The sequence below is a fragment of the Dasypus novemcinctus genome, chromosome 7 (assembly GCF_030445035.2).
Source record: "Dasypus novemcinctus isolate mDasNov1 chromosome 7, mDasNov1.1.hap2, whole genome shotgun sequence".
NCBI classification, from domain to species: Eukaryota; Metazoa; Chordata; class Mammalia; order Cingulata; family Dasypodidae; genus Dasypus; species Dasypus novemcinctus.
The window spans coordinates 59,951,338-59,973,246 of NC_080679.1; the positions used below are offsets into that span (position 1 = coordinate 59,951,338).

Below are 21,909 nucleotides of genomic sequence, written 5' to 3' on the forward strand. Positions count from 1 at the left end.
CCTTCTTTGCATAAATGGAAAAGCCAGTATCAACTTTATTTGGAAGGAAATGTTTTGGTAATGGATGGAAAGTTGGAAAAATATCTTTAAAGAGAAAATAGAAAAGAATGTCCACTTAGAAATGTATAACCAGTAAAACTACCTTTTAAAAAAAGGTCAAGGTGGTTTATCACCAACAGAATTTCATGAAAGAAAGAAAGTAAATGATCCAAGAAGGAAAGTCAAAACTATCAAAAAAATTCTTGTGTGCTGCCTTGGCATCTATCTTATTTTGGCTAAGCCACTTGCCTCACACTGAACTTTGGCCTGCTTAATAAATGGTTTTCCAGCCCTGAGGCATAAATACCCCAGAACCCAAGCCCACTTCTGCAGCCCCACAAACACCACCCATATACTTCACCCAAATCCCACAGCTGGTCCGAAATGATAAGCTAATCGTCCCTACCTCTCAAACCCGGCAGCCCCTTTCCCCCTGGCTTGTGTTTGCTTTAAACTAACCAATCCCTGACTTCTGTGTGAATCTATTTCTCTATCTTTTTTTGTGCATCATGGCCTTGGTTGCCCATTGTTTTGCACCTGACCTCCACCAGGACCCAAATTTAAAACCCAACTTTAATTCAAACCAAGTAAAGTCTGAAATTGAAAAGAAATGGGAGGAAATGCATGAACAAATATTGCTATGAAAAACAATAAAATAATGCCTAGTTAGGGGGATTAGGAGTACAAATTAGAACTGTATTACTCGACAGGCTGTACATTAGTTAAGAGGGAGTGGTCATTGTTAAAGAATTATATAAATGTCATCTTTGGGACAAGGGAGCAGAGATTGAATTTTTACTTTCTTAGATAAAATAAACATGTCAAAGTTACTAGGGTAACCAAAAGTGGGGGATGGGAATGCAGTTAATCCATAAAATGGCAAAAGAGAAAATAAAAATATGCCTAGAAACAGCAGTATAAATAAAAATAAACTAAGATGTTAGAAATGATTACAAAGACACAAATATTCACAATTTATGGAAACAGACTAAACCCAACAGTCAAAAGACAGATATTGGTAAACTGGATAAGCAAATAAAGTCCAATTCTTTTAGCACACCTAAAACATAAAGGATGAAAAACTATTTACCAGGTTAAAACAATGAAAATAAATCAAGTGTGGGAAAACGGACTTGGCCCAGTGGTTAAGGCATCCGTCTACCACATGGGAGGTCCGTGGTTCAAACTCCGGGCCTCCTTGACCCGTGTGGAGCTGGCCCATGCGCAGTGCTGATGCGCGCAAGGAGTGCCGAGCCACGCAGGGGTGTCCCCGCGTAGGGGAGTCCCACGCGCAAGGAGTGCGCCCTATAAGGAGAAGCCACCCAGCGCGAAAGAAAGTGCAGCCTGCCCAGGAATGGCGCCGCCCACACTTCCCCTGCTGCTGACGACAACAGAAGCGGACAAAGAAACAAGATGCAGCAAATAGACACAGAGAACAGACAACCGGGGGAGGGGGGGTATTAAATAAATAAATCCTTAAAAAAAATAAAATAAAATAAAGCAAGTGTGGTTATGTTAGCACACAAATTTTAATATACAAAATTAAAGACATAACCCATTATTAGAGATAAAGGATAATACTGCATCATAACAAATGTTTAAAATCCCAAAATAGTATATAAAATTTATTAACTAGCAATAAAATAGATTTAAAATTTTGGGGAAAACCAAAAGAACTGCAAGGAAAAAGTGACAAATCCATCATTACAAGTAGAGATTTGGCACCTTTCTCAGTAACTAGCAGTACTGGAAAAAAAAAAGTATAAGGAAGATTTAAGCAATGCAAATAAGATTATTTCTGTATTTCCTTCAATCGAAGAATTAATATCATCTCATAAATTTTAAAAAAAGAACAAATTAAATCAAAAGAAAGTTAAAGAAAAAAGCCAGCAAAACAGGAATTAAATAAATGGAAAGAACTATAAAAAAGCAAAAGTAAGTTTTGAAAAATTTAACAAAATCGATAAACTCATAGTAGGACTGCTAAAGACAAGGAGACAGTATTAAATATAAAAATTTCTAAGATGACCACTAAAATAATAGAAATCAAGTACATAAATTCCAAAACAACAGAGGGGGTGAAGGAATGATTAAAAAAAAAAATCCAAAAAAAAAGCAAGAAAGAATAAATTTTTTAAAATGGGTCAAAAGAAAACACAGAATGATATAATAGAAATGAAATTAAATATATCCAAAATGTCAGTACATTATAAATGGATTTAATTTACAGTTATAAACAAAAATTAACCAACTGGCTATTAAAAACCATTCTCTAGGATAGAAAATAATGTACCAAACAAATATAAAGCAAAAGACTTTAACTATAACTACAAATAAAATAAAATAAAGGTAAAAATATATCAAATGATAAAGGTATCAATACATATTTAAGGTTCAATTTCCCAGAAAGTATAATAATTTTAAACAAATAATGTAGCAGCAATGGACTTGAAGAAAAAAATTGGCAAATCTATATCACAACGGGGTTTATTTCTCATGGTTCTTGGTAACCATAGGTTAGGATATACACTATTTGAAAATCACATTTAACAAATTTGGCCTAATGAATATTTATACAACCTGATAAATATAGAGATTTTAAGGAAATATTTATGATAAATGAATGCACACTAGGCCATAGAGCAAATCTCTATACATTCAAGCAACTAGTGATATCCTTTATCCCACACAATTAAATTTGAAATTAATAGAAAAATTGCAAATGGCTATTAAAAGATAGCATGCAATTAGAAACTTACAAACCCACATCTAAATAAAGAGTTGAATAAATTTCAAGAATAAATTAGAAATTGCCAACTACTGAATGGTAATTTAACTGCTACATACCAAGACATGCAGAATGCAGCTAATGTGGTTTTTAGAGAGAAATATCTTGTCTTAAATGCTGATATTAAAACAGAAGAAAAATCTGGAAAAAAGTCACATACATACAATATAAAAATTAGATAAAAGGAAAAAATAAAATAAAACCAAAGACAATAAAAAGGAAAAAAAATCACAACACAAGAAAAAATGTGTTAATGAAGTGGTTAACAAAGGCAGAACATTATTCTTTAAAAAGACTAATGAAATTGACAAAACTCTGGCAAGACTAATGAAAAGAAAAAGAGAAAAGCACAAATCTACAAACATGACAGAATTTGTAAAATCTAACAACAGAATAATATTTGTTAGAGGTTTGCAATAATTAACAAGCTGTAGCTCAATTTCCCCTGATATGCACTGGGGAAAGGCTAACCCCATCCCCCATAAGCCTACATGTCCAAGGGCAAGGCACTTCCCCACAGGTTAAAGAAGAAAACCACATAGAGATGGGAGTAAAGGGAAATGGAAACCTACCCAACCTACACACCAGAGGGAGATAAAATTCCCACAGAACAAAGAAACATCTGCTCCTACAGCATTCCAAGAAACCATAAATCCCTAATCCACTATCTTCTAGTCACTCTCAGGGAAAATTTTCATCTCTAAGACCTTCTATTGGCCCCTGCACTTCACTCGGACCCTCAACCCCCTCCCACCAACTATCATTCCCCTGCCTAGGAAAGTTCTGTATAAATTCACCCCCCCTCCCTTCCGGAAATGGGCTGAAGTCTGTTCTTCAAACCCCCTCCGTTGGGAGAGCTTCTCAATTAATCTTCCTTTGTCTATAGTCATTTCAGTCTCCATGTCCCAGTAAACATCGTATTTTCTCCAACAATATTAAAATTATTTGACAATATTGGAAAAAACTGGAATGAAATTGAATATTTCCTAGAAAAAATATTACTTAAAATGACAAGGCATTAAAATCTCCAGTGAATTAATAAGGAAAATTTTCTTTTCTTTATTAATTCAGTGGAGTAACATGGGCAAGAGCTATGAAGAAACATTTCACAGAAAAGGAAACACAAGTGCCAATAAACATATATAAAAAGATGTTTAACCTTATTAGTAATCTTTACAATACAAATAAAAGCCACAATAACAAATAATTTTGTTCCTGCTTGATTATCAACAAATAAAAAATCATAAATCTTCAGATGTGGAGCTATAAAAACTCTCATATAATGTTCATCAGATCTGATAAATATTCTTTGGAAGTTACCGAGTGTTAATCAGTCAAAGGGGTGCTGATGCAAGATACCAGAAATTGGTTGGTTTTTATAAAGGGTTATTTATTTGGGATAGGAGCTTACAGATAGCAGCCCACAAAGCATAAGTTACTTCCCTCATCAAAGTCTATTTGGAGCAAGATGGCTGCTCATGTCTGCAAGGGTTCAGGCTTCCTGGGTTCCTACGTTCCTAGGGCTTGCTTTTCTCTGGGTTCAAGGTTCCTTTCTTCCTGGGGCTGGCTTCGCTTTCCTCTGAATGTTGACTTCCCGGGGCTTCAGCTTAAGTCTTCAGCATCAAACTGCAACATCAAAACTCCAACATCAGAAAACCCCCAACTCTGTTCTTTGCCATGCCTTTTATCTGTGAGTTCCCACCCACCAAGGGGTGGGGACTCAATGCTCTAATCATAACTCAATAATGTACAGATCAGATTACAAACATAATCCAATACTTCTTTTTGGAATTCATCAATAATATCAAACTGCTACACCTAGTATATCAGAAAGTGGTCAGAACCCATAATCCAGAAAACCTACTACTAGGTATGTATCTGAAACAGGAAAACTCTGCAGTTGGGAACTCAGAACATGATATTGAAACAAATTATACAGCATGGATTTTTAAGAACATGTAACAGATAAATAAAAACTAGAAAGTCAAGAAATATATGCAAATGCACATGGAAATACAGTGTATAACATAGAAGGAAACTCTAGAGTATAGGTTACTAGGAAATAGAATTTGGGTTGAGAGTGGGAGCTGATGTTCAGTATATGCAGAATTTTTATACAATTTATTGCAAAGAGTTGATGGTAACACATTATAGTAAGTATAACTAACACTGCTGATTTATAAATGAGATTGTGTCTGAAAGGGTAGTCTGTGGATATAAATGTCAATTAAAAGAAAACCAGAGAATAATCTAAGGTATGTATAACAGTGATTTTGGTGGTAGATGATTGTGGCTCATAGTATTAATACAAGAATATTCTCTTACAAAGTGTTAAAATATGGTGATATACAAGAAAATTACAGCTACTGTAACTTATTGACAATAGTTAACAGTAATATTGTAATATTTTGCAGCAATGGCAAAGAAGATATTTTATCAATATTAAGAGACAACTATGGGGGGAGGGCTATAAGGAGGTATGGGATTTTCCCTTTAGGAGTAACAAAAATGTTCTAAAATTGGCTGAGCTGATGACAGCATAACTCTGTGAAGAAAATGAGAGTCACTGAGTGCACACTTCAAATGGGTTTTACAAAACGTGGGACTGTATAATACAGGGAATCCAGTGGTGGAAAATGGATTGTAGTTAACAGGACAAATATGAGAACATTTTCTCATGAAGTATAGCAAATGTATAGTACTAATACAGGGCATTAATAATCAGGTGGTGTTGGGGAAAAATACACCAAGTGTAAGATATGGGCTATAGTTAGTAGTAATAGCTTGACAATGCTCTTTCATAGTTTTTGACTAATATTTCACAACAATACAAGGTGTTGGTGGTGGGGTGATGTATGGGAGTCCTGTATAAAAATATGCTTATTTGTTTTGTAAGTTCACAACTTTTAAAATATACTTATTGTTTCTATATGTTCATGTATGAATGATATACTTCAAAAAAATTTTAAAGGAAACTACTTCAAAAATAGAACAGAAGAAAATGCAATAAATGAACCTAGAAAAATTTGATAAAACTGAATTCATACTTCATGTCTTACATTGATAAATTTAAAATGGATACCTGATTTAAATGGGTAAAATGGAACGATGGTAATTATAAGAAGAAACACTTTGACTACTTTAAAATTCAGAGTAGAAAAGGCCTTTCTAACTATGGTACAAAACACAAGGCTAAAAAAATTTTACTATATTTTTTAATGCATGGCAAAAAGTGCCTTGAGCATAATCAAAAGGCATCAAAAGAGAAAGTATTCACAACTCATACCTCTCAAATACAAATAGCTCCTAAAACTCCATAGAAAAAAGACCAATACTGAATATAAAAATAGACAAAAAAATATGTACAGTTCACGAAAAAGAAAATATACTTATGCAATGTCATTAATATGAGAGACACAAATTGGCCATGCTGAGATACTATTTTTTACCTATTAAATGTGTAAACATTGAAATTGATTCTATTGTCTAATTATTTTGTCTCTGCTGCCTTGGTTATTCAAAATTTTAGCTTATAAATTAATCCATACTATGGGGAAAGTCTTCTAAAATGTGTCCTCCTATCAGGTAGTCCTGGGAGTATAGTGATTTTTATCACTACATCATGAAAACCAGCATAGATTTACAAAATCTGGTAGCTACTGATTACTACATGATATTCTGAGATATCACGTCAGAATATACAAAATATCTGCTTCTGGAAGCTTAGAATCCAAGAGTAGAAACTTCTGAAAAGTCAATAAAATATTAATATTAATAATTGTAATAATTATACATCATCATCTAACAATATAATCCCATAAATATTAATGTTGAATTCATTACTGAGAAAGATATAGTCTAATTGTGGGTCTAATCTAGAAAATTTTCATTGTTCTAGAGGAAAGCAATATAATTTGACCGAGAAAAGTGGGAAATCATTCATAAACAAAAATGAGAATATTTGTTGTTCATTGGAAATGAAAATTCCAATTTTAAAAATCCTTTAAAAATTAAAAAAAAAATAGAAAGGGGTTCTTCTAGAAGCAAATTCTTACTCTTGTGAAATTTTATATTAATGTGTTCAGCATAAATACTAGATAAAATTGTTAATTTCATCTCACTAGCACAGCCATTATATTGTCTATACTCCTGCCCCAAAATAGCCACAATGATGTTTGGGTTCAGCATAGTTCATTTTGTAGTTGTTTTTCAAATTGTTGGAAGGAACATCTGGGATGAGTATGTGATTTGCTATTCTGTGGAAAAGAAAACATCTCCATGCTCATCATATCATGGTGTGGCCACTCTGTATTCAAGGATGGAGATTGCTATACAGGATAGTAAGCACACACTACATGCATCATTGAATCAAAATCATTGTATGCCTGATGATGTCAGCTCTAGCACTGACAACATGAACCATTAACTCAGGGACATATATCAAGAACCATATAAACAATTTGTTACACCTGGATCACCTTCCCCTACCCTATTTTAAAAAGGGGGGTTATGGGTGTACAAGAACAGTTATTCATGGTTAGGAGAGAAGCTGGTCCTGCCACTCAAAACAGAAACATTGTGTTCCTTTAATTGCCCTTCCAACTAAATATGTTCTTATAGCTAAAGCATTTCCAGCTCCATCAACCTCTTCAAATAAGATGACTCTAAGGTCCAAGCAAAGCCACGTCTGAATGAATACCTAGATTATTATCTTGAAGTCTGGTTATACAAACTTAAACAAAGAGAAGAAGCTAATTTTATTCAGTTAAACATGAAGTGCATCAGCTAACAAGTGCTGGGCAAGTACATGAAAGCTTAAGAATGGTTAGTTTTATCACACTGATAACCAATAACATAACATATCTAATGCTTAAAAGGAACTCTTAGCATTGCACAGAAAATTCTTGTGAAGACCACAATACTTCATGTGACCTACCAAAAGCACAGTCAAGATAAAGGGGGAGAACTTGTTTCACTTAATTCCAATCTTTTCATTTTAGACCTAGAAAAGTTTATCCTAAATCAAACATTAATTTTTTGTTCTGCCTTCATTGCTCTTCCGTATGATCCTATATAAAATCCTATTCTTAAAGATTTTTCTAGCCATTATGAACTATTATCTAACAACATTATGAGGACCATTCAAAAATTTATTATTTGTTCTTACTACTCCCAGAAGCTTTAGAATTTAATCTAAAAATGCATCTAGAATTTGAAAACACTAGGGAAATGGTGATATTCCCAATTCCAAATCTGGAGAGAGCTTTTTGGTTAGTGGGGACTTACCAAGGGTTGTTTAAAGAACTCCACATGAATGCCTGACCTGTGCATATGCTGTTCTTGAAAGGAAGGCAATAGTATAGCAGGAAACTTTCTAGGTCTCAATTCTATTTTCTAATCGATAAGGTACTTCCCTGATCTTCAGTTTAATGTATTGCCTCAAAATTATCTTAACTATTTTACTAGGATAAATAAAGTAAGTATACTAAATTACTTTGTAAACTAAATGAAAAGCATTTTCATATTTTTTAAACATTTTCTCATTAAAAACAACAGCAATACTAATCAACTATGAAGACTTGCTACCGTTTTGTCATCATGAAAATTGAATCTAATAAGAATATGGATCTGAAGCATGAAATCCATTCAGACTGAAATTTGTGATTGAATTTTAGGCAGCATGACACTTATGAAACAGTCACAAAGTAACTTTATATTTTGTAGGAAATGAGTTACTAAACAGAAAAGTGTGAATCTATTGTCTAATTAGCTTCTAACAACTAGAATTTCATAACTCTTATCCCAGCAATAATGCTTAAAGCTAAAAATGTTGGCTGTGTGTTTTTACAATATATTCTACTTGGACATAAACAACATTTATCAGTACTCTATAAACAGCCTCCTCCATCATTAGATGGACTTATTTTTTTTAATTTCTAAAATAATTTTAATAAATTTCTAATAGAATTAAGATTCAAACTTCATAAACTTTAAAGTCTGAAAGCATCTTGACCTTTCAACAGAATCTAATCTCAGATGGTTCAATTTATTTAGGCATTGGAAACATTTAACATCCTACTGGAGAAAAAGTTCTTCATGAGGAAGAAACAAGCTACTAAATGTTATGAAGAAATAGTGTAATTTTGTAAATACATTCATGAAATGTTTAACTTTACAAAACTTTAATTTCCCTCATGCTAAGTCTATGTTACAATGATTATTTCTCTGCACAAAAAACACAAATATGTCAAAATATGTATAAATATAACTCAAATGAACTGTCATCCTGAAACAATCATAAGTTTTTACTTTAGACTGATATTAAAGATTAGAATACCTTTGTAAATGAGGACAAAAATTAACCACTCACAGGTTAATAGTACAAATGCAAGAATGTCCTTCTGTGAACTAGAATGGATATATGTCAATGCAGGGTGATAGGAATGTGGAGAAGCATGGGAAAATACAATTAATGTAACCTATGGACTATACTTAACAGCAATACTAATATTCCTGCATCAATGCCAAAGATGTGCTGTGTTAATAAAAGGGGGGTATGGAAAAAAAATATGTCAAATGTATGCTAATGGGCCATAGTTCATGGTAATAGTCTGATGGTATTATCTGACAATCTGTAGCAAATATTCCACAAAGGTATCGTGTGTGGTGAAGTGTTGTTATATGGAAATTCTATACATGTGCATGATTGTTTTATAAGTTCACAACTTCTGTAATAAAAATATATTTTTTTAAAAATTAACCACTCACAGGTCTAATATCTATAAAGAAATATAACTCATGGCTATAAGTTTTTAATAACTTAGTGATGATAGCACAATATTGTGGATATAATTAATATCACTGAATTGTACACCTGAAAGTGGTTAAAATGGGAAATTTTGAACTGAATATATGTTACTACAATAAAAAATTAAGAAATTAAAAATATAAAAGCCTTTTGTTATGTGAAGTGGTTTTTGATACAGGTTAAATAAGAAGTGTAATTTTTACCATATTATGAATTTACTTATAAACAGGTATGGAAAAAAGTCAACAGATACAAAAAAATAGGTTATACATTTTATAAATCTATGAAAGTTCTGAACAATATTCAGCACTTTTATACAGTATCAATTCGGTAAAGTATCTATAAACACATGGTGTAGTTTGCTTCATTCTCAGCTTAAATAGCCATTCATTTTAAGATATTCTCAGAAATGACTTTCCTGATCACCTCATCTAAACCAGATTCTCTCTTTATTCCCTCTGTTTCCTTCATCAATTATTCCAATTGTGTTTGTTTACTTACTTACAGGTTCTGTTTCCTACTAGGATATAAACTCTGAGGGAGGGGACCTTGTCTTTCTTATTTGCCACAGGATTCTCAAGGCATAGTTTATAGTCTGTGATCCGTATTTGTTGGTAAACTCTCAAGTATGATTGCAAAAAATGCATGCTGAAGAGAGCCCAAAGTGCTGTCAAGATGGGTTTTGCTATCAAGAGTTCGGACACACTCCACAAACAGACTCACTACCTTCACCCTGACATGGGACATGACACACACAAATTAGGCTCCCAGGCACCGAGGGATTATTTCCAAGCAATAACCAGCAATGCATTTGTAAAAAGACCTTGACCAAAAGGAGAAAATATTTTTTAAAATAGAGTTTATATTCCAAAGAGATTTCAAAGAGAGCTGGGAAACCATTCCAGAAGTTACATTTTTGCAGGTCTCAGCCAGATTTCACACCCTGCAACAGTAAACAAAGCCTGAAAAAAGAATTCTCCTGAGGGCTCTAGGGACGTCCAGACACCATAGACAAGACAAGTGGCCTCATGAAATCAATAACCCACAGCAGGCTCTATCTAGGAGTATATGAAAAGCTATTTCCCCAACGTAACATATTTATATTCATTTATAAATCCACTAATAATGATTCTTCTATTTCTTTTACTTGAAACTATGAGTTCCCATTTATGTTAAGTGTATTTCTCAGAATCTTAAAGCTTTTGAATTGTTCCTATGCTGGCTGACCCCTGAAGCCCAGCGGATATGTGGCCAACCCTCTCTCTACAGTTCTTTGAGCCTATCCTGGACAACTAACAAAATGATGATGATGGGCCAGTCCTATCCCAAAAGCAAGGGGTACCTTCAACTGCTAGCAAAACAATTCCGTTCCTCTGCCCCATGATATCTACATCCCTTCTCAGCTTGAAGACGAAAGAGTAGACATCGTTCCAAATCTCTCAGTATTGAGGAATGAACAAAACTAAGCAGGGGGTGTGGGATGGTGAAACTGCTGACCAAAGTGGATTTATTGTTATTGCATTTATTATCTTGTATTAACGAAGTAACTTGTAACACTGATATAAAAAATAAATTTTTAGATATGAAAAAGATTCTGGTGCTGAAATACTTACCCTTATAGAAAATACCTTATAAATCTTATTTCTGCATAGGTTTCTTATATTTTACTGCCAAATTTAATATTATAGTGATCTCTGATCTCAACAGCTCACAAATAAAAGCTGTAAGCCTTTACAAGATTATGACAAAGTAAAGTAAAATATTGGAGCAGATGTTTGATTTGTTTTATTTATTACTTTTCTTGAAATTTTTAGTGTCCTGTTTCTGAAATATATAGCCAACATATTAGCAAAAGTAATTTTTGCTTTGGATACAGTGAAAAGAAACTGTATGAAAAATTTGAAGAGTTGGCTCACTTTAAATGAAATCCAAATTTATCTTTTGGGAATAAGAATATGTTAGAGGCATGGTATTGATTGTGTTTGTTAGTTGTACAATGCAATCATAGACAAGTCACACATATTAAAACAGATGGTTCCTGCCAACAGGGTCTGTATAGTCATCAGATTTTCTGTGTGATGGCTCCATATATATGTAAGGAGAAAAAAAAAAAAAAGAATATGTTGGAGGTTCACAAATTGTCTTGAAGATACAAACAGGAAAGTTACTCCAGTTATCAGAAGAATGGCAATATTTTTCCCTTTTTGGCAGAAAATTACCTCATGCCCAGAATATACAGCTTACACACACAGACATGCACACACATGCACATGTGTGTGTACATATATATATGCAGCACATATAGCAAATATACACAAATAACAGATACTACTTAGAATGTCACAAAGTGATTCATAAATATAAATGAGGAAATTAAATTATCTAAATTAAAGGATATCAAAAGTGATTCAAAAGCCTATGGAGGGCAGCAGATTTGGTTCAGTGGTTAGGGCATCTGTCTACCACTTGGGAGGTCCGCGGTTCAAACCCCAGGCCTCCTTGACCTGTTTGGAGCTGGTCCATGCACAGTGCTGACGCGCGCAAGGAGTGCCCTGTCACGCAGGGGTGTCCCCCGTGTAGGGGAGCCCCACGCACAAGGAGTGCACCCCGTAAGGAGAGTCAACCAGCTTGAAAGAAAGTGCAGCCTGCCTGGGAATGGCGCCACACACACAGAGAACTGACGCAGCAAGATGATGCAATAAAAAGAAACACAGACTCCCGAGCTGCTGACAACAGAAGCAGACAAAGAAGACACAGCAAATAGACACCGAGAACAGACAACCAGGGTGAGGGGGGGAAGGGGAGAGAAATAAATTAATAAATAAATCTTAAAAAAAAAAAGCCTATGGAGGGGAGTGGATGTAGCTCAAGAAAATGAGTGCCTGTTTCCCACATGGGAGGTCCCAGGTTTTGTTTCTGATGCCTCAAAAGAAAACAAAAAAACAAAAACACTCAGGGGAGCCAATGTGGCTCAGCAGTTGAGTGCCAGCTTCCCACACATGAGTTTCAATCCCAAACCACTAGTACCTTAAAAAAATATCCTATGGAAAAAGAAGCAACAGAAAAATGTATACAATTTTCAAAAGTATTTTGGCTTTGGGCAAGTTCATTTGGGATTGCTAGGAGATAGTAGTAAAGATGTCTAGCAGGCAGGTAAATACATGTCTGGAGGCCAGGGAATATTTTCAGATAGAGATATGCACGTGGGAGATACACGTGGGATACCCCATCATTTAGACAGCACTTAAATCAATGGAAAATGATAGCATTATCTAGGGAAAGCAGGAAGAGAGAAGGCATCAGTGAACCAAGTCTGAGCCATGAAAGATTTAGAGCCATAAATACTTAGAGGCCAACAGTCAATAAGGAACCTGCAAAGAGTCTGAAAAGGAGCAGCCAGTGAAGCAGGAGAAAATTCAGGGAAGTGTAATGTGAATGGAATCTGAGAAAGCAGAATGCTTCCAAAAAGGAGGGAGTGGTCAGTTGTGTTAAACGCTGTATCACAGGCTGCTCTCTGCCTGATTAGAACAGAAAAGAGTTGTTGGTTGCTGATCACTTTGACAAGAGTAGTTTCAATAAAGTAGTGGAGAGGAAGCTGTAGCATACATTTGAACCACATATATGGGGTGAAAAGTGTAGCTAATAAGGATATACTAATCATTTGAGATGTTTGGATGTGAAGAGTAATATAGAAATTATTATATATGAGTAGCTGGGGAGGAGCATGGGGTCAAGATTTTCTATTTAAGACAGGAATTACTAGATCATGTTTGCATTCTGAGAAGATGATTCAGAAGGAAGGCTTGAGGTTAATGATGTCAGGGGGTAAATTAGTTATTGCCTCAAAAGTTTTAAAATATGGAATATCCGTTTTTGCATTTTAAGCTTCTGTTATTTCTTTTGTTTATCAAGTAAATAGCAAGATGATGGGTTGGAATTAATTTATGAAGTCAACTATGTGCTAAGAACTCTTCTAGGAACTAATGAGATAACAATCAATAAGTTTCTTGCTGGAAGGAATTTACATTTTAGTGGAAGGATAAAAACCAAAAAATAAATTTAAAAGATAATTACTAAGCACTATTAAAAAGTCATCAGGGACAACCAGCAAGATGGCAGTGGAGTAAGGAGCTCCTAGAGTCAGCTCCTGATACAGGGCAGTTAGTAAATACCCAGAGCTATCTGGAGCTAGCTGAAGCACCTATTTGGGCACTTCGGGAGCCCAGAAGAGCATCCTGCAAAATACCTGAAGGAATGGAAGAAGACTGCCATCTGCAGAGAAGACTTGTAAGTAGATCGCTCCACGCCACAGAGGCTGGTGCCCATCCTCCACTGGAGGCACAAGTCGCCTCGGGAACTGTTCTGCACCTGGAATTGAAAGCTCCACTTCCCAAAAATGGGGGAGAAAAAGACGGTTGGGCACCAACTTCAGCTACGGATGAGTAAATTTGGCAGGCTAAAGTATAATCCTAAGAAAGAACAGCTAAAGTTTGAGCCTGTCCAAGTCAGAAAGAGGTCAGTAGCCGCCATCTTAACTCTGTGCCTGGCACGAAGGGAAGTGGGGCAGACTGAAAATCAGTGCTGGTAGGGACCGGCTTCTTTCCATCCAGGTCAGACTGCAGCTGTAGCCAAGGCCCCAGTGCCACCCCCAGCAGAAAGGAAGCTGCAGGGATCTGTGCTGGCCTCTCTGGGAAATTACCGGTCAAGTTACAGAGGCCAGTTATTATCCTACTCTGGTAGCTCCACTGCCCTAGGAGCTATTCTGTGGCTGGAATTGACAGCTCCATTTCCCAAAAACAGGGGATGGGGAGATGGTTGGCTGCCAATTTCAGCTACTGATTGGTACACTCAGCTGGCTAAGATATCACCCTGGAAACAGCTGGGGTGTGAATCTGCCCAAGTCAGAAAGAGGCCGGTAGCTGCCATTATGCCTGAGGGGAAACCAGGCTGATGGAAAATCACAGTGATGGTAAACCAGTTTCTTTCACCCAGATCAGCCTGCAGCCCTAGACTAGATTTCAGCCCCACCTCTGGCAGGGAGGAGCTGGCAGGCCCTGTAGCAGCCTATCCAGGTAACTTCAGGTAGCTTTGGCTGTCACAGACTGAAAATTAGAAGTCTGCCAGGGCAACTGTGGTCATCTTGGACCTGCACTGCGTAGATTGCTCCCATACCTGCAGCTCCATCCCTGTCCCAGCCAGGGAAGAGAGGGATGTGAAGCTTTACCAGTCTCTCTGGCCAACTACAGTCTAGGCCTGTATGACTTGGATTATTCCACAAAGCTGTGACTCTGTCCCTAACCCTGGCAAAGGAGAGAGTTGGGCGAAGCCTCATTGGTCCCTGGTGCAATGAGGGCAGCTTGAGACTCCACAGCTTATAGCATCAATTACAACCTTGGCTCATACTGCACAACCAGCAAGGGAGAAAGGGTAGAAAGCCCAAAACTAAAGAGAAAAACTACACCAAGAATAAATACTCTAGTAAGTCAGATGCCAAGACACCAAAAAAAAAATTACAATCTAAACCAAGAAACAGGAAGCTATGGCCCTAAAGAAACAAGGTAAGCCTCCAGATGACATAAAGGAATTGAGACAACTAATAATAGATGTTCAAATAAATCTCCATAATAAACTCAATGAGATGGCTAAAGAGATTAAGGATATTAAGAAGACACTGGAAGAGCACAAAGAATTTGAAGGCATATATAGAAAAATAGCAGACCTCATGGGAATGAAAGACGCAATAAATGAAAATTTTAAAACATTGGAATCATATAATAGTGGATTTGAGGAGGCAGAAGAAAGGATTGGTGAGCTTGAAGAAATGGCCTCTTTCTTCTTTTTATATGAAAGTGAACATACAAAAGAACAGATTAAGAATAGAAAAAATTGAACAAGGTCTCAGGGAACTAAATGATATTAAAAGGCATGCAAACATATGTGTCATGGGTGTCCCAGAAGGAAGAGAGAAAGGAAAAGGGGCAGGAGGAATATTTGAAGAAATAATGGTAGGAGATTTGTCAACCTTATTGAAGGACATAGATATCCATGTCCAAGAAGCATAACATACTCCCATGTGAAAAAATCTGAATAGACCAACTCCAAGACACATAATCATCAGAATGTCAAATGTCAAAGACAAAGAGAGAATTCTGAGAATAGCAAGAGAAAAGTAATGCATAACATATAGGGGATACCCAATGAGATTATGCACCAATTTCTTACCTGAAACCATGGAGGCAAGAAGACAAATGGTCTGATATATTTTAGATACAAGAGAAAAACTTCCAGCCAAGAATCTTATATCCAGTAAGACTGTCTCTCAAAAATGAGGGCAAGATTAAAATAGTCACAGATAAACAGAAACTAAGAGAATTTCTAAGCAAGAGACCAGATTTTCAGGAAATAGTAAAGTCTGTGCTAGAGCCTGAAAAGAAAATACAGGGGAGAGAGGCTGGGAGAGAGTCTAGAAATTAAGACTATATCAATAAAAGTAACCAAAATTGTCAAAAAAGCAGTGAAAATAAAATATGACAGATAAAACTCAAAGAGTCAGGAATAAACTTAACCAAAGATGTAAAGCACTTGTATTCATAAAACTGCAACTCAATATTATATCAAAAAAGTCCTAAATAACTGGAAGAACATTCCATGCTCATGGATTGGAAGACTAAATATCTTTAAGATATCAATTCTACTCAAACTGATAAACAGATTCAATGCAATCCTGATAAAAATTCCACCAGCATTAAAGAAAAAATTGAAAACATATCATCCAATTTATTTGAAAGGGTAAGTGGTCCTAAATAGCCGGAAACATCATAAAAACAGAAAAGTGAAACCTCATCTCCAGACTTTAAATCATATTACCCAGCTATAGTGGTAAAAACAGCATGGTACTGGCATAATGACAGACACAATAGACAATGGAACCAAAATGATGGCTCAGAAACAGATCCTCACCTGTATGGTCAAGTGATTTTTGACTAGCCTGTCAGACTCACACAGTTCAGGCAAAACAGTCCATTCAACAAATGGTGCTGAAAGAATTGGATGTCCATAGCCAAAAGAAGGAAAAAGGACCTCTATCTCACACTTTATTCAAAAATTAACTCAAAATGGATCAAAAACCTAAAAATAAAAGTAAGAACCGTAAAACTTCTAAAAGAAATTGTAGGAAAATATCTTCAAGACCTGGTGGTAGGTGGTGAATTCTTAAAGGAGATAAGAGGAGGACTGAGATGGAATACTGATGTTATGTATATGGAAGTTTTAATTAGCATTACTGTAAAAGTGTGGAAATGTATAGAGTGGATGGTAACACATAGTGAGTAACAGCTAGTTTATAAATGGGTATGTGGCTGAAAATGGTAGTCTAGGTATGTAAATGCCAATTGACAGAATGCTAGGGAATAATCTAGGAACTGAATAGCAAAGTAAACCAAGAGGTAGATGAGAATTGTGGTTGATTGTATGGATGCAAGAATGTCCTTTGTGAGTTAGAGCAGATGTACACCACTATTGCAGGGTGTTGGGAATGTGGAAAAGCATGGGAAAAAATACAGCTGGAGTGACCTATAGACTGTGGTTAACAGTAATAATATAATATTCTTGCATCCATGCCAAAGATGTACTGTGTTGCTAATGAGGCAGTATGGAAAATGTGAGCAAAATGTACACTATGGACATGGTAACCATCAGATGACATTTTCTTATCTGTAGCAAATGTTCCACCACAGTGTGGTGTGTTGATAGAGAGGTATTGTTTGGGAATTCTGCACATGTGCATGATTGTTTTGTAAGTTTACAACTTCTGTCATAAAAAATACATTTAAAAAATAATAATACGGTGGTTTGGAGAAAAAACACACCAAATGTGAGATAACAACTATGATTAGTAGTAAGATTTTGACAATCTTTCATGATTTATAACACATGTCTCACAACAATACAATGTGTTGGTGGAGGGTTGATGTATGGGACTTCTGTATGATGTTATGCATGTTTGCTTTGTAAATTCACAATTTTTACTCTACACTTAATTTTTTATGTATATTCATATATAAATGATATAAAGATGATAATAGGGTTAATTAAGGGAAAAATACTTTGGTTAGGCGTAATATTTTGACAATGCTCTTTAATCATTTGTTAAAAAGGTTTAACAACAATGCAAGTTATTGGTGGTAGGGTGAATTATGAGAGTCCTGTGTGATGTTAAATATATTTTGTAAGTTCACAACTATTATTATACACTTATTGTTTATGTATGAGTGCTATACTTCAATAAATTAATTTTTTTAAAAAACTTATAAGATTGTGTGGTGCAAAGTGTAAACCATAAAGTAAACTATAGACCATAGTTAACAGCAATACTTCAATATGTGTTCATCAATTGTAACAAATATATCATACTAATTAAAGATGTTGTAATAGGGAAAAGTGGGGGGGAGGCAGTGAGGTACATGGGAATCTCCTATATTTTTGATGTAATATTTATGTAATCTAAAATTTATATAATAATAATAATAAAATAAGTTAAATGACAAAAAAAAATGTCATCAAGAATATGTAAAAGAGAATGCAATTTTTTTAAAAAGATTAAAAAAAAGAAAACATCACTAAGTTCAAAAACAAGACAAATATCTCCATAGATCAGAAGCAGGTAGTTAGTAGTTTAGAGCTGGCCTCTTACAGGGTATAAAGCATAAATATTCTCTGTAAGGCAGGGACAGGCTCACAGCTAGAAGGCACAGGCCATAATAGGGTTTTTCTGCTCTTTATGAAAAGAGCCTGAAAAAGTGGTGACTTGTTCTGCTGTTTGGTGCCGAAGGCTTACGATTCAAAAGCAAGTGTGCAGAAGCTATCCAATTGCTCTATGTTTGCATCTGTGAGGTCTCAATGTCACTGCAGAGTAAAAGCGTAAAATCATACTCTATGATCCCATTCTGAATGGGAACCTCCAGAGGAGGGAGAAAGAGAAACAAACAGTAAAAAGAAAACTGCCACACAAAATGAATTTGCAATCTAAAATCCCAAAAGAGAATTTAAAAATTAATGCTATGGAAGACACCCAAGGAAAAAAAACCGTAACAGGAATTTATTCCAGATGACATTATTTTATGAAACAGACTCATGGAGACTAACAAGTATGTTTTTGGTGTTCAAATAGACAAAAGAGTGCAGTTTTTAAAACAAGCAAGATAGTATAAAGCACAAATAGGAAGAAATAAAGTAAGCCCAAGTAAGCCTGAAAAAAAGAAAGACCCAGCTAGAAAAATTGAACAAAAGAAATGAAGACACTGAAAAAAAATACAATAGAATAAACCCTGGACGGGACACAAAGAGCACTTTAGTAAGTTAGAAGATAATTCACATTGGCCATAATATCTAGTTTTGCTGCTATTTAAACTACAGCTTCTATTTGAGCTGCTTTCCCAAAATTTAACTAATATTCAATAAAAGACAACACAAATCTAGCCAATCTACCCACATCCAATTCTTTATATGAAAACCGAATAGCATTACCTGTCAAGAATTAGATTCCAATAAATTATATATACTATCTTCCTGTATATCCTACACTTATCCCCAGCAATTATCTGACTCATAATCAAATCACAAAGTACAAATAACAGGGACTTGAAGAAAAAGTGAAGTAAAACAAAAAGAGAATTTATTTTAAGACGATATACAGGGAAGCAAATTTGGCTCAACTGATAGGGTGTCCACCTACCACATGGAAGGTCCAGGGTTCAAACCGTGTGGTGAGCTGGCCCACATGCAATGCTTCTGTAGGCAAGGAGTGCCGGGCCATGCAGGGATGTCCCCCGCATAGGGGACCCCCATGTACAAGGAGTGCGCCCCGCAAGGAGAGCCACCCTGTGCAAAAAAAGCACAAGCTGCCCAGGAGTGGTGCAGCAAACACAGAGAGCTGATGCAGCAAGATGGCCCAACGAAAAGAGACATGGATTCCCGGTGCCACTGATAAGAATGCGAGCCAACCCAGAGCACACAGCAATGGACACAGAGAGCAGACAGTGAGGGAGGGGGGGCAAGGGAGGAGGGGGAGGGGGACAGGGGAGGGGGAAGGGAGAGAAATAAATAAAAAATAAATCTTTAAAAAAAAGATATGCAATCTTCTGTGTGTGTCTAACTGAATTATCGGTACATTAAAGGCAGTAAACCATATTTTATTCTTTGTGTCTTTCCAAAAACCCGAATACTGACTCAAAATTAAATCCATTGATTGGCCAAACAAAAAAAATTATCTGGGAGTTTCTTCCACATTATGTCCAAGGACTGGTTTTTTATCTATAGATGCCATTTGCATGTTCTGCTTCTGTTACTTAACTCCCATCACTGTAAAAACCTGACATAAGTACATGGCCTACAAAACTTTTTGTGCTGGGACCAGTCTGCCCATCTGATTCCATATACAGCCACTGCCCCCCATTAGTCCTTCCCAGAACCCACTCTTTATTTTCCAATAATTCCAAATGATTCTAAGCATTTCACCCAAACATGCCAAACTGTCTCCCATTCCTCACCTGCGCACATGTTCTTCCAAACATCTAAAATCTTTCCGTCATCTTTTCCACTGGACAAGCCTTAACTCATTCTTCAAGTTTCAGCTCAAATTCTGTGATGACTCACCAAGCAGCATGGGCTGCTCTTTTCCTTGCCCACCCTGTACACTGAAAGACTCTCACTGTACCAATTATTTTACTCTTATAGCAATTTACTTGCTTCTTTATTTCTGGCACTAGACCATAAGTTCCCAGACGGCAGGAGATCTGTTTTCATTTTTCGGTGTTCCCAAAACTCAGCAGAGTGTTTTGCCCATGTTGCCTGCAAAAAAAGTGCTTGTTTCACCTTCACTCAGAAAGAGCCAAACAGCTCTTAATGGAAAAACACCAGTCTGGTCAATCTGATTTTTTGGCTTTCTTCATCACATAATTTTAAAACTGAAGGTGCTCTTAAAACCCAGTTTTTAATATTGGTATTTAACAAAGGCTAGTTAGTGGTTAAGAAGACTGGCTTTCAAGTCCAAGAACTCAGATTTCCTTATCCCAACACTGGCAATTATAAAGTAACCCCAAGTAAAATACTTAAACATTCTAATCAATAATAGCTAACATTTACTGAACACTTAGTTTTCCCCAGGCACTGTTCATTCATTAATTTCATCCCTCCAATAAATTTGTGAGGTACGTGTTATTTACTCTACATTACAGGTCAAGAAACGGAAGCACAGAAAAGTTGGGTAAATTAATCAAGAGCACATAGTTTGTATGTGATAGAGCCAGAATGGAAGCAATCTGGCACCAAAGCCATCATTTAAATAGGGACCTAATTCTGCATCTCTACCATAATATCATCTGCCCCATAAGGTTATTATGAAGATTAAAGGAGATAGATACATAGCTTAGCACATGGTAGGCCCTCAGCAAATGGAAGTTACGCTTATTATCAAATCAACAGATCAGCCTTGCTTTTTAGCTCCAATATCAGGTACTGATAATTCTGTATTTTACTTAATGCTAAAACCAGTGGTTAGGGCGTCTGTCTATTACATGGGAGGTCCGCGGTTCAAACCCCGGGCCTCCTTGACCCGTGTGGAGCTGGCCCATGTGCAGTGCTGATGTGCACAAGGAGTGCCATGCCACACAGGAGTGCCCCCACGTAGGGGAGGCCACGCGCAAGGAGTGCACCCCGTAAGGAGAGCCACCCAGTGCAAAAGAAAGTGCAGCCTGCCCAGGAATAGTGCCGCACACACGGAGAGCTAACACAATGAGATGATGTAACAAAAAGAAACACAGATTCCTGTGCCGCTGACAACAGAAGCGGACAAAGAAGACGACGCAGCAAACAGACAAAGAGAACAGACAACTGGGAGTTGGGGGGGTGGGGGAGAGAAATAAACAAATAAATAAATAAATCTTAAAAAAAAAAAAAAAAAAAACACTAATGGCTTGGGTATTACTTATGATAGATTTTGGTCCTAAATGGTCTTAGTAGATCTATGCACATAGAACTCAAGCTATGCCCAATAAATTCAATTCAATAAAATGTTAATAATTGAAATGGAAAACATAAGCCAAAATATTGATTGGATTTGTTTAACAAAACTTTCTCTCTTAGTAAATTTCCAAAGTTGTCTTAATATCACTAACAATTTGAATTTTGAGCTTTAGAAGTGTTGAAGCTGGCAGGCAGTGTTAAAAGCATAATTTCCACTCTAAAATCATTACTAAAACCTTCCAGAGTTGATTTC

General features: G+C 36.0%; 1 long non-coding RNA gene and 1 other non-coding gene across 2 annotated transcripts in view; one reads left to right on the forward strand and one right to left on the reverse strand.

Annotated features, from left to right (window-relative positions):
* Positions 1-21,909, reverse strand: part of LOC139439307 (uncharacterized) — a 117,034-nt gene that overhangs the window by 37,667 nt on the left and 57,458 nt on the right. The gene's annotated exons all lie outside the window — the stretch shown is intronic.
* Positions 11,593-11,728, forward strand: LOC111760137 (small Cajal body-specific RNA 14). Its single transcript, XR_002793917.1, has one exon. It is a non-coding gene; the product is annotated as a small Cajal body-specific RNA 14 (non-coding RNA).